Here is a 13,660-nt window from a genome sequence, read left to right on the forward strand (position 1 = left end):
AGCCAGATGGTGATAAATGGTCAAAGTTACAATAGGATGTTTGAATGTAACAATAAGTCCATACAGCAAAACAGCCAACACGTGTTTCGTCTTCAAGACTTTGTCAAGGCTGTGGAAACATAGATGAAAAATACATACATGTCGGTATAGTATACTTGCGCAAGGTGACTTCACAACGTCTAAAATTCTTTGTACAGAGGTAAAGAGAACAATCCGAGCGAAGGTGCAATAGAATTGTGTGAATTAAGTGCAGGGATGTGTATCGTTAATGTGACGACCAGAATGTAGTGTGAATGCCTCAATAGGTCTTATAGGTGACTAATTGAATCACGTTCCAGAAGAAAAAGGCAAACAAGTCAGTCTAGAGTGGAATAAAACGGCAACATCATGCGAGGTGAGATTGTCATAAACGTGTCTACACAGTGTGATACAGTACATGTGCTTTAAATCTTTTTAGAAAACATTGAATCTTAGTGGTGAAGAAACAAGGGGGGATGCGAAGTGTGTTGTGATGTGGATAGAAGATCTATAAATAGTGTGAAGAAAAAAGAGTAAAGAAAGAAGTAAGAAGTAATTGAAAGGGGGTAAGGTACCTTCAGATGTATATAAAACATTATATGTAAACACGAAAGGTACATAGATCAAGCTGCTGGTAGTCATGAGTCCTTGGGAGAAATCAAATTGTATAGGCAAATGATGGCCATGATAAGCCTGGGGTATAAAACAACAAAAAATACAATTTATTGTAAAGCAGGTGTTATGCAGAAAGCTACTTGATTTTAAAGCTACATACGGAGTAAATATTCTGGTATGCCAAGGTCTATAATGTCGCTGGAGTGTTGCCCCGTCACTAGCTTTACCAAGGTTGCTGTGATTTTACATGTGTAATATTCTTTTCACTTTCTAGAAAAACTCGAAAAGTGAAGATGGAGCCTATCAAATTAGAAAGGTTTTCTCAAAACGCAATTAAAAATTCTAAAGGAACGTTTTACTTAGTCTTTTTATGCCCATGCCATGCCCCCTAATGCCACTTTAACCGCTTATAAAAACCAAAATCGCGATAAGAAAATATTTCATTCTAAAACTAGAGAACGTTTTATCACTAAGGGCCTGATTCTAACTTTGGAGGACGGTGTTAAAGCGTCCCAAAAGTGGCGGATATACCACCTACCGTATTACGAGTCCATTATATCCTATGGAACTCGTAATACGGTAGGTGGTATATCCGCCACTTTTGGGACGGTTTAACACCGTCCTCCAAAGTTAGAATCAGGCCCTTAGTCTCTGTCTGTGGTATAACTTTACTTCATGCCATGTTAAGACACACAATCGGAGCATGCTGCGCACTACCAGACTTCTACAGAAATTGAAAGGCTATTCTATTCACACAACATGGTATGCTTTTGTCACATATTTATTTTTTCTAGCCGCCACAGATTAGTAAAGCTTTCATCGCCTGGCTGCCTTGAGTTCCCCGTAAGTGGGAGGAAGTAGTGAGACAAGTTTGCAGCGCTGGCAGTACCTTACCTCAAGTATTTGTGGAGCGAATAAACCTGTGCCGTGCGCGTCGGGGTTTTGGCAGAGTGTTTGGCCCATGTGTGTGTCAGCCTCTTTTTATAGGTTGATCGGTTCAGGCAAAAGAGAGTCAAAATAAAAAAGGGACTCTAATTGAGACGGTGACCAGTTTGAGCAGCCCAAGGTGGGGGCCATTTTGAAACGGAGTGAGTCCATATAGAGACTAGTGCTACGAGCAATGGAGGCATTCAGAAAAGGAGAGGGGTGTGGAGATCAGACGTAAGAGTCATGCAGAAAAGTGTATATAATAAATATAATATAACTGTAGTTTGTTAGAAGTACCATTGTCACAAGGTAAGGCATAATACACAAAAGGAGGTATGAACTACGGTCAAACAATGTATAAGTATACAAAACAGTAAGCATGATATAAGACCAAGATGAGTGGGTTACAGATTCATCTTGTAAGTCAGAGAACTTACTAATATAGAGAACAGAAGTTATAGCTGGATACATAAAAAAAAGACATCTTAGTGTATGAAATATATGGAGGTGAGTGTTTTTATACAGCTGAGTTTTAAAGAAAGGTGTATAGATCCTTGTCAATGTTAATGCCCTGCTCAACAGCTCTGAGTCTAATAATCCAACTGCTTTCAAGTTGTCTAAGCCGTAGCGTTTTATTGCCGCCTCTGGGTAGTGAGTTCACTGTGTCAATGCCATGTACACTGATGCCCAGTATCTCTTGTTGTCTATGCTTGGCATTGTAGTGAACCGCAAAGGGGTAGTTGACATTATTGTTGCGGATGGCCCTGATGTGTTCTTGCAATCTCTCCTTAAGAGGTCGGATAGTGCTCCCCACATAGATGAGACTGCAAGTGCAGATAATGCAATACACTACAAATTTGGTGTTGCAGTTAATGAATTTATTGATTTTGTAAGTAACTGGTGAGTTGTATTGGAACTCGGTAAGTTTATCTTTGATGAAGCAGCAAATATTGCAGTGCCCACATTTGTAGGATCCATGTGGGGCCGTTGGTAACCAAGTGTTTGCTTGTTCAGGTGGCAGAAAGCTGCGACACAAGTGATTACAAAGGGCGGGTCCCCTGCTATATGTGATGTTAGGTTTGGGAGGAAGGCTGGTTTTAAGGAATCCATCAGCTAGGAGAAATGACCAATGTTTATGAAGAATCATATATATGTTGGAACTGAGTGCATTGTAGGGGGTAATAAAGGATGGAGGTCTGGGTGGGTTATTCTTGTTGGTGGAAGTAACCAGCAGATCTGATCTTTTAACATGCTGTATTCTGTTGTTAGCTCGTGATAGTGTGCTAGGTGAGTAACCCTTCCGTACGAATCGTGTGTTCATTACTTTGGATTCTTCATGGAAGATGATATCTTCACTGCAATTTCTCCTGATCCTGGTAAGCTCTCCATAGGGAATGGCCTTAATTTGAGAGGCAGTGTGTGAACTGTTAGCATGTAAGATGGCATTGCATGCCGTGGGTTTTCTATATAGTTTAGAGCAGATTTCATTGCCTCTTATGTAGAGTGTTAGGTCCAAAATATTGACCTGTGATGTACTGTGTTCCCCAGTAAAAGTGATGTTAAAGGAGTTGGTGTTGAGATTTTGTAAAAAAAGGTCAAATGTATCTAAACTGCCTGACCAAAAAAGTAAAACGTCATCAATGTATCTGCCCCAGTATAGTATGTGTTGAGTCAAGTCCGGTGGGCACTCTCTCCATATATGTTGCCATTCATAAAAGCCCATGTACAAATTTGCAAAAGAGGGGGAAAATTTGGCCCCCATTGACACACCTTGGATCTGTTTGAACCACATGCCTTCATGGACAAAAAAGTTGTTATCCAAAACTAGCTCTATTAGATCTAAAAGCATATTGGAGTGTTCTAGGAGTGAAGCTTCACGTGTATCAAGAAAGTGCTGGATGGCAAGTAGACCCTTGTCTCTCGGTATACAAGTGTATAGTGAGGTAACGTCTAGGGTTGCTAGGATGTGCCCCCCTGTCCATTCAAAGTCACTAAGTTTGCTGAGGAGATCCTTGGTATCTCTGATAAAGGAAGGGAGATTAACGACCAAAGGTAGTGAAAACAGGACAATGTATTCAGAAATTATTTCTGTTGGCGAGCCAATTCCTGAGATGATAGGCCTACCGGGCGGAAATGGACCCGGTTTGTGAATTTTTGGTAAAATGTAGATGCAAGGCGACATGGGGGTTGGATTGTAGATGTACTTGAACCCCAAATCAGTGAGGAGACATTTGTCTCTCCATGTGGATAGTGTGTGCATTATGTGTTCATTAGCTTTGGCCAAGGGGTTGTGTGACAAGGTAGAGTATGCAGTGGCATCATTTAGTTGCTGGTCAATTTCCTTGATGTAATGAGACTCTTTTCATGATCACAATGATCCCCCCTTTGTCGGCCTCCTTGATGATTATATCTTTGTTTTGAGCAAGGGAGTGAAGTGCTTCTCTTTCTGGGAGAGTAATGTTGTGTGTGATGTGTTTATGTCCTGAGCGATACAAGTCCTCAAAATGATAGAAGTCAGCCTTGACTTGTCTGTAAAAGATGTCGATGACATTGTCACTTCCTAGATTAGGAGTACATTTCGAGGAGGTCTTGAGACCACTGTCCAGGTGTGTGTAAGGATCAATGTTTAAATCTGATGTGATGTCTGTGAAAGATGGAGGTATGTCCGATAGAGATTCTAAAGAGAAGGGTCTGAATGTCTTTCAAGTCTTTAATGGTGATGTTACTAGTGGGACCTTTCTTTAAAACTCAGCTGTATAAAAACACTCACCTCCATATATTTCATACATTAAGATGTCTTTTTTTTATGTGTCCAGCTTTAACTTCTGTTCTCCATATTAGTAAGTTCTCTGACTTACAAGATGAATCTGTAACCCACTCATCTTGTTCTTGTATCATGCTTACTGTTTTGTATACTTATACATTGTTTGACGGTAGTTCATACCACCTTTTGTGTATTATGCCTTACCTTGTGACAATGGTACTTCTAACAAACTACAGTTATAATATATTTATTATATACACTTTTCTGCATGACTCTTACGTCTGATCTCCACTCCCCTCTCCTTTTCTGAATGCCTCCATTGCTCGTAGCACTAGTCTCTATATGGACTCACTCCGTTTCAAAATGGCCCCCACCTTGGGCTGCTCAAACTGCTCGCCGTCTCAATTAGAGTCCCTTTTCTATTTTGACTCTCTTTTGCCTGAACCGATCAACCTATAAAAAGAGGCTGACACACACATTGGCCAAACACTCTGCCAAAACCCCGACGCGCACGGCATGGGTTTATTCGCTCCACAAATACTTGAGGTAAGGTACTGCCAGCGCTGCGAGCTTGTCTCACTACTTTCTCCCACTTACGGGGAACTCAAGGCAGCCAGGCGATGAAAGCTTTACTAATCTGTGTCGGCTAGAAAAAATAAATATGTGACAAAAGCATACCACGTTGTGTGACTAGAATAGCCTTTCAATTTCTGTAGAAGTCTGGTGGTGCGCAGCATGCTCCGATTGTGTGTCTTAACATGGCATGAAGTAAAGTTATACCACAGACAGAGACTAAGGGGGTGATTCTAACATTGGCGGGCGGCGGAGGCCGCCCGCCAATGTTCCCCCTCCAAAATACCGCTCCGCGGTCAAAAGACCGCTGAGGGTATTTTGGGATTTGCCCTGGGCTGGCGGGCGGCCGCCAAAAGGCCGCCCGCCAGCCCAGGGCAAATCGACCTTCCCACGAGGACGCCGGCTCCGAATGGAGCCGGCGTAGTGGGAAGGTGCGACGGGTGCAGTTGCACCCGTCGCGTATTTCAGTGTCTGCGTTGCAGACACTGAAATACTTTGCGGGGCCCTCTTACGGGGGCCCCTGCAGTGCCCATGCCATTGGCATGGGCACTGCAGGGGCCCCCAGGGGCCCCGGGACACCCCCTACCGCCATCCTGTTCCTGGCGGGCGAACCGCCAGGAACAGGATGGCGGTAGGGGGTGTCAGAATCCCCAAGGCGGAGCAGCATGCTGCGCCGCCTTGGAGGATTCTGACGGGCAGCGGAAAACCGGCGGGAGACCGCCGGTTTTCCTGCACTGACCGCGGCCAAAGCGCCGCGGTCAGAATGCCCTGCGGGGCACCGCCGGCCTGTCGGCGGTGCTCCCGCCGACCCTGGCCCCGGCGGTCTAAGACCGCCGGGGTCAGAATCACCCCCTAAGTGATAAAACGTTCTCTAGTTTTAGAATGACATTTTTTCTTATCGAGATTTTGGTTTTTATAAGCGGTTAAAGTGGCATTAGGGGGCATGGCATGGGCATAAAAAGACTAAGTAAAACGTTCCTTTAGAATTTTTAATTGCGTTTTGAGAAAACCTTTTTAATTTGATAGGCTCCATCTTCACTTTTCGAGTTTTTCTAGAAAGTGAAAAGAATATTACACATGTAAAATCACAGCAACCTTGGTAAAGCTAATGACGGGGCAACGCTCCAGCGACATTATAGACCTTGGCATACCAGATTATTTACTCCGTATGTAGCTTTAAAATCAAGTAGCTTTCTGCATAACACCTGCTTTACATTAAATTGTATTTTTTGTTGTTTTATACCCCAGGCTTATCATGGCCATTATTTGCCTATACAATTTGATTTCTCCCAAGGACTCATGACTAACAGCAGCTTAATCTATGTACCTTTTGTGTTTACATATAGGTGGTCATTCTGACCCTGGCGGTCTTTGACCGCCAGGGCGGAGGACCGCGGGAGCACCGCCGACAGGCCGGCGGTGCTCCAATGGGGATTCCGACCGCGGCGGTAAAGCCGCGGTCGGACCGGCACCACTGGCGGGGTCCCGCCAGTGTACCGCGGCCCCATTGAATCCTCCGCGGCGGCGCAGCTTGCTGCACCGCCGTGGGGATTCCGACCCCCCCTACCGCCATCCAGATCCCGGCGGTCGGACCGCCGAGATCCGGATGGCGGTAGGGGGGGTCGCGGGGCCCCTGGGGGCCCCTGCAGTGCCCATGCCACTGGCATGGGCATTGCAGGGGCCCCCGTAAGAGGGCCCCTAAATGTATTTCACTGTCTGCTGCGCAGACAGTGAAATACGCGACGGGTGCAACTGCACCCGTCGCACAGCTTCCACTCCGCCGGCTCGATTCCGAGCCGGCTTCATCGTGGAAGCCTCTTTCCCGCTGGGCTGGCTGGCGGTCTGAAGGCGACCGCCCGCCAGCCCAGCGGGAAAGTCAGAATTACCGCCGCGGTCTTTCGACCGCGGAACGGTAACCTGACGGCGGGACTTTGGCGGTCGGCCTCCGCCGCCCGCCAAGGTCAGAATGAGGGCCATAATGTTTTATATACACCTGAAGGTACCTTACCCCATTTTAATGACTTCTTACTTCTTTCTTTACTCTTTTTTCTTCACACTATTTATAGATCTTCTATCCACATCACAACACATTTCGCATCCCCCCTTGTTTCTTCACCACTAAGATTCAATGTTTTAAAAAAAAATTAAAGCACATGTACTGTATCACACTGTGTAGACACGTTTATGACAATCTCACCTCGCATGATGTTGCCGTTTTATTCCACTCTAGACTGACTTGTTTGCCTTTTTCTTCTGGAACGTGATTCAATTAGTCACCTATAAGACCTATTGAGGCATTCACACTACATTCTGGTCGTCACATTAACAATACGCATCCCTGCACTTAATTCACACAATTCTATTGCACCTTCCCTCGGATTGTTCTCTTTACCTCTGTACAATGAATTTTAGACGTTGTGAAGTCACCTTGCGTAATTATACTATACCGACATGTATGTATTTTTCATCTATGTTTCCACAGCCTTAACAAAGTCTTGAAGACGAAACACGTGTTGGCTGATTTGCTGTATGGGCTTATTGTACATTCGAACATCCTATTGTAACTTTGACCATTTATCACCATCTGGCTGCTCTGGACACATGGTCATTTTGTACAACGCAGTCTTTTGATTGAGATTTCTACTTTCTACCTGCACTTATAATAAATATCTACACATCATCTTCCAAGAACAAACTTTTTACTTATTCTTGAACATTATCAGGATTCATGCTATTGGTGTGCCCTGGCCACTCTTCTTTCAATATTTAGGCAACCACCCACTCTTCACCTCCGACACCTGTGGTGGCAGGTGTTAGGGCAAGCCTGGCACCCAACACCATATTGTTTAAATTTTATGACTTCGCTCGGATTTCACTATTGACATACGCTTTGCAGATGTGCAAGCACTCTCTGGCATCCGCCACCTTCTTCGCCTGACTTACCCTATTGATGCCGACTTAGCACTTTGCATTCGGATTATATCACTGTTTTATACATTTGTATTACGTATTGCTTTATCTTTGTTTGCTGTATTTGCATTTAATTTCACTGACATAACATGGATACATTCAATGACAACAGGGATGCGCTTCTTGAGGAAATTTTTTCAAACAGGCACTGGCCCATCTACCAGCCATAACGCACCCATTAAAAAAGAGGGCTTGAGAATGAAATTTGTTAAACTTGAGCGCCTCAAAAAACAAAAACTGTCAAGATGGTGGGACTACACCATCTTACAAAAATATATCGACAACAAACAAATTCCCAGGGGCTTACGTGTGATTCTATTCCCCTCATTCGAAGACCTCAGTCCTGAACTCCTAAAGGAGTGGGAATACCTGTTGGTTACCTCTTCCTTTGGTATGATGGACATACTAATCAGGGATGCCCGGGCCAAAAGAGAGAAACTCATTGAGGAAATTCACACCTTGGACATAGAAATTTAAGAAATTAACTTACCTGAGGCCAAAGGAAAAAACTATAGAATCCTTAAGGAAATATTACTTAAACACCAAGAATACATCAAAGAGAAAAAAACACATAAACTTAAGAGGGATGAAGGGGATTACAAGAATGGAAGGGTTTTCACCTACTCGCGTAAATTTGATAACATCAAACTAGATAGACAAGATACCTCTTCACACCCACCTGACAACGGGGCCACCTCCACCTACTCTACAAGTGATACGGATCTTTCTAGCACCTCTAGTATCAGTGGAAGTGACACTTGCATCTCCACACTACAAACTACGGTATCAACCACTCACAAATCACCTTTTTTAGTGGAATTAGAGAGATACAGAAAGGGCCAAATATTCAACCGAAGGAGAGAGGACTCTCACACCATACCATTAGGAGAGGCAAGAGAAAGGCATACAGACACAACAAGAGAGAGAGAAGGGGTTACAACGAGATCCACCACCCGCAATCAGAAATGACTGACTCTATCTAGAGTACCAATAATGAGATTTCTATTGTAAACCTGACAAACATTGAATTGAATATGCAACAAATAAATATTTTGAGCAAAGGTTTGGGTTTTGTGCCATCATCTTTACCTAACTTCACTGAACTGCATATAAATCTCTTTAAATTTGTTCGTAAATGCAAACTTGCGAAAAATTTTTAAGGTAGACCAGCGCAGACTGATTTTACTGCTCCTGTTCCCTGTCCCACTAGTAACATCACCATTAAAGACTTGAAAGACATTCAGACCCTTCTCTCTTTAGAATCTCTATTGGACATACCTCCATCTTTCACAGACATCACATCAGATCAGATTTAAACATTGATCCTTACACACACCTGGACAGTGGTCTCAAGACCTCCTCAAAATGTACTCCTAATCTAGGAAGTGACAATGTCATCGACATCTTTTACAGACAAGTCACGGCTGACTTCTATCAACTTGAGGACTTATATCGCTCAGGACATAAACACATCACACACAACATTACTATCCCTGAAAGAGAAGCCCTTCACTCCCTTGCTCAAAACAAAGATATAATCATCAAGGAGGCCGACAAAGGGGGGAACATTGTGATCATGAACAAGTCTGATCACATCAAGGAAATTGACCGGCAACTAAATGATGCCACTGCATACTCTACCTTGTCACACAACCCCTTGGCCAAAGCTAATGAACACATAATGCACACACTATCCACATGGATGGACAAATGTCTCCTCACTGATTTGGAGTTCAAGTACATCTACAATCCAACCCCCACGTCGCCATGCATCTACATTCTACCGAAAATTCACAAACCGGGTCCATTTCCGCCCGGTAGGTCTATCATCTCAGGAATTGGCTCGCCAACAGAAATAATTTCTGAATACATTGACCTGTTTTTACAACCTTTGGTCGTTAATCTCCCTACCTTTATCAGAGATACCAAGGATCTCCTCAGCAAACTTAGTGACTTTGAATGGACAGGGGGGCACATCCTAGCAACCCTAGACGTTACCTCACTATACACTTGTATACCGAGAGACAAGGGTCTACTTGCCATCCAGCACTTTCTTGATACACGTGAAGCTTCACTCCTAGAACACTCCAATATGCTTTTAGATCTAATAGAGCTAGCTTTGGATAACAACTTTTTTGTCCATGAAGGCACGTGGTTCAAACAGATCCAAGGTGTGGCAATGGGGGGCAAATTTTCCCCCTCTTTTGCAAATTTGTACATGGGCTTTTATGAATGGCAACATATATGGAGAGAGTGCCCACCGGACTTGACTCAACACATACTATATTGGGGCAGATACATTTATGACGTTTTATTTTTTTGGTCAGGCAGTTTAGATACATTTGACCTTTTTTTACAACATCTCAACACCAACTCCTTTAACATCACTTTTACTGGGGAACACAGTACATCACAGGTCAATTTTGCGGACCTAACACTCTACATAAGAGGCAATTAAATCTGCTCTAAACTATATAGAAAACCCATGCCATGCAATGCCATCTTACATGCTAACAGTTCACACCCTGCCTCTCAAATTAAGGCCATTCCCTATGGAGAGCTCACCAGGATCAGGAGAAATTGCAGTGAAGATATCATCTTCCATGAAGAATCCAAAGTAATGAACACACAATTCATACGGAGGGGTTACTCACCTAGCACACTATCACGAGCTAACAACAGAATACAGCATGTTAAAAGATCAGATCTCGTGGTTACTTCCACCAACAAGAATAACCCACCCAGACCTCCATCCTTCATTACCCCCTACAATGCACTCAGTTCAAACATATATAAGATTCTTCATAAACATTGGTCATTTCTCCTAGCTGATGGATTCCTTAAAACCAGCCTTCCTCCCAAACCTAACATCACATATAGCAGGGGACCCGCCCTTCGTAATCACTTGTGTCGCAGCTTTCTGCCACCTGAACAAGCAAACACTTGGTTACCAACGGCCTCACATGGATCCTACAAATGTGGGCACTGCAATATTTGCTGCTTCATCAAAGATAAACTTACCGAGTTCCAATACAACTCACCAGTTACTTACAAAATCAATAAATTCATTAACTGCAACACCAAATTTGTAGTGTATTGCATTATCTGCACTTGCAGTCTCATCTATGTGGGGAGCACTATCCGACCTCTTAAGGAGAGATTGCAAGAACACATCAGGGCCATCCACAACAATAATGTCAACTACACCTTCGCGGTTCACTACAATGCCAAGCATAGACAACAAGAGATACTGGGCATCAGTGTACATGGCATTGACACAGTGAACTCACTACCCAGAGGCAGCAATAAAACGCTACGGCTTAGACAACTGGAAAGCAGTTGGATTATTAGACTCAGAGCTGTTGAGCAGGGCATTAACATTGACAATGATCTATACACCTTTCTTTAAAACTCAGCTGTATAAAAACACTCACCTCCATATATTTCATACACTAAGATGTCTTTTTTTTTATGTGGCCAGCTATAATTTCTGTTCTCTATATTAGTAAGTTCTCTGACTTACAAAATGAATCTGTAACCCACTCATCTTGGTCTTGTATCATGCTTACTGTTTTGTATACTTATACATTGTTTGACGGTAGTTCATACCACCTTTTGTGTATTATGCCTTACCTTGTGACAATGGTACTTCTAACAAACTACAGTTATATTATATTTATTATATACACTTTTCTGCATGACTCTTACGTCTGATCTCCACACCCCTCTCTTTTTCTGAATGCCTCCATTGCTCATAGCACTAGTCTCTATATGGACTCACTCCGTTTCAAAATGGCCCCCACCTTGGGCTGCTCAAACTGCTCGCCGTCTCAATTAGAGTCCCTTTTCTATTTTGACTCTCTTTTGCCTGAACCGATCAACCTATATAAAGAGGCTGACACACACATGGGCCAAACACTCTGCCAAAACCCCGACGCGCACGGCACGGGTTTATTCGCTCCACAAATACTTGAGGTAAGGTACTGCCAGCGCTGCGAGCTTGTCTCACTACTTTCTCCCACTTACGGGGAACTGAAGGCAGGCAGGCAATGAAAGCTTTACTAATCTGTGTCGGCTAGAAAAAATAAATATGTGACAAAAGCATACCACGTTGTGTGAATAGAATAGCCTTTCAATTTCTGTAAAAGTCTGGTAGTGCGCAGCACGCTCCGATTGTGTGTCTTAACATGGCATGAAGTAAAGTTATACCACAGACAGAGACTAAGTGATAAAACGTTCTCTAGTTTTAGAATGACATTTTTTCTTATCGAGATTTTGGTTTTTATAAGCGGTTAAAGTGGCATTAGGGGGCATGGCATGGGCATAAAAAGACTAAGTAAAACGTTCCTTTAGAATTTTTAATTGCGTTTTGAGAAAACCTTTCTAATTTGATAGGCTCCATCTTCACTTTTCGAGTTTTTCTAGAAAGTGAAAAGAATATTACACATGTAAAATCACAGCAACCTTGGTAAAGCTAGTGACGGGGCAACGCTGCAGCGACATTATAGACCTTGGCATACCAGATTATTTACTCCGTATGTAGCTTTAAAATCAAGTAGCTGTCTGCATAACACCTGCTTTACATTAAATTGTATTTTTTATTGTTTTATACCCCAGGCTTATCATGGCCATCATTTGCCTATACTATTTGATTTCTCCCAAGGACTCATGACTACCAGCAGCTTGATCTATGTACCTTTCGTGTTTACATATAATGTTTTATATACATCTGAAGGTACCTTACCCCCTTACAATTACTTCTTACTTCTTTCTTTACTCTTTTTTCTTCACACTATTTATAGATCTTCTATCCACATCACAACACACTTCGCATCCCCCCTTGTTTCTTCACCACTAAGATTCAATGTTTTCTAAAAAATGTTAAAGCACATGTACTGTATCACACTGTATAGACACGTTTATGACAATCTCACATCGCATGATGTTGCCGTTTTATTCCACTCTAGACTGACTTGTTTGCCTTTTTCTTCTGGAACGTGATTCAATTAGTCACCTATAAGACCTATTGAGGCATTCACACTACATTCTGGTTGTCACATTAACGATACGCATCCCTGCACTTAATTCACACAATTCTATTGCACCTTCGCTCGGATTGTTCTCTTTACCTCTGTACAAAGAATTTTAGACGTTGTGAAGTCACCTTGCGCAATTATACTATACCGACATGTATGTATTTTTCATCTATGTTTCCACAGCCTTGACAAAGTCTTGAAGACGAAACACGTGTTGGCTGTTTTGCTGTATGGACTTATTGTTACATTCGAACATCCTATTGTAACTTTGACATTTATCACCATCTGGCTGCTCTGGACACATGGTCATTTTGTACAACACAGTCTTTTGATTGAGATTTCTACTTTCTACCTGCACTTATAATAAATATCTACACATCATCTTCCAAGAACAAACTTTTTACTTATTCTTGAACATTATCAGGATCAGGATTCATGCTATTGGTGTGCCCTGGCCACTCTTCTTTCAATATTTAGGCAACCACCCACTCTTCAGTGTGTGGCCCTCCGACACCTGTGGTGGCAGGTGTTAGGGCTAGCCTGGCACCCAACACCATATTGTTTAAATTGTATGACTTCGCTCGGATTTCACTATTGACATACGCTTTGCAGATGTGCAAGCACTCTCTGGCATCCGCCACCTTCTTCGCTAGAGTTGGAGATGTGTTGGACTCATAGGACGATGCATTGAGCGGTTGGCAATTTGGTGTCCACGGCTCACGCAGCAGCGGCTGTGTGTCTGCATCAAGAGGAAATG

At 43.0% G+C, this 13,660-nt stretch overlaps 1 long non-coding RNA gene across 1 annotated transcript in view; it reads left to right on the forward strand.

Moving 5' to 3' along the window:
• LOC138302010 (uncharacterized) overlaps positions 1–13,342 on the forward strand; it is a 164,895-nt gene extending 151,553 nt beyond the window's left edge. Inside the window, exon 3 of the long non-coding RNA XR_011205216.1 lies at positions 13,087–13,342. This is a non-coding gene — a long non-coding RNA (uncharacterized lncRNA). The remainder of the gene's footprint in view (positions 1–13,086) is intronic.
• The last annotated feature ends 318 nt before the right edge of the window (positions 13,343–13,660 follow it).

This window comes from Pleurodeles waltl, chromosome 6 (assembly GCF_031143425.1).
Source record: "Pleurodeles waltl isolate 20211129_DDA chromosome 6, aPleWal1.hap1.20221129, whole genome shotgun sequence".
Taxonomy (NCBI): domain Eukaryota; kingdom Metazoa; phylum Chordata; class Amphibia; order Caudata; family Salamandridae; genus Pleurodeles; species Pleurodeles waltl.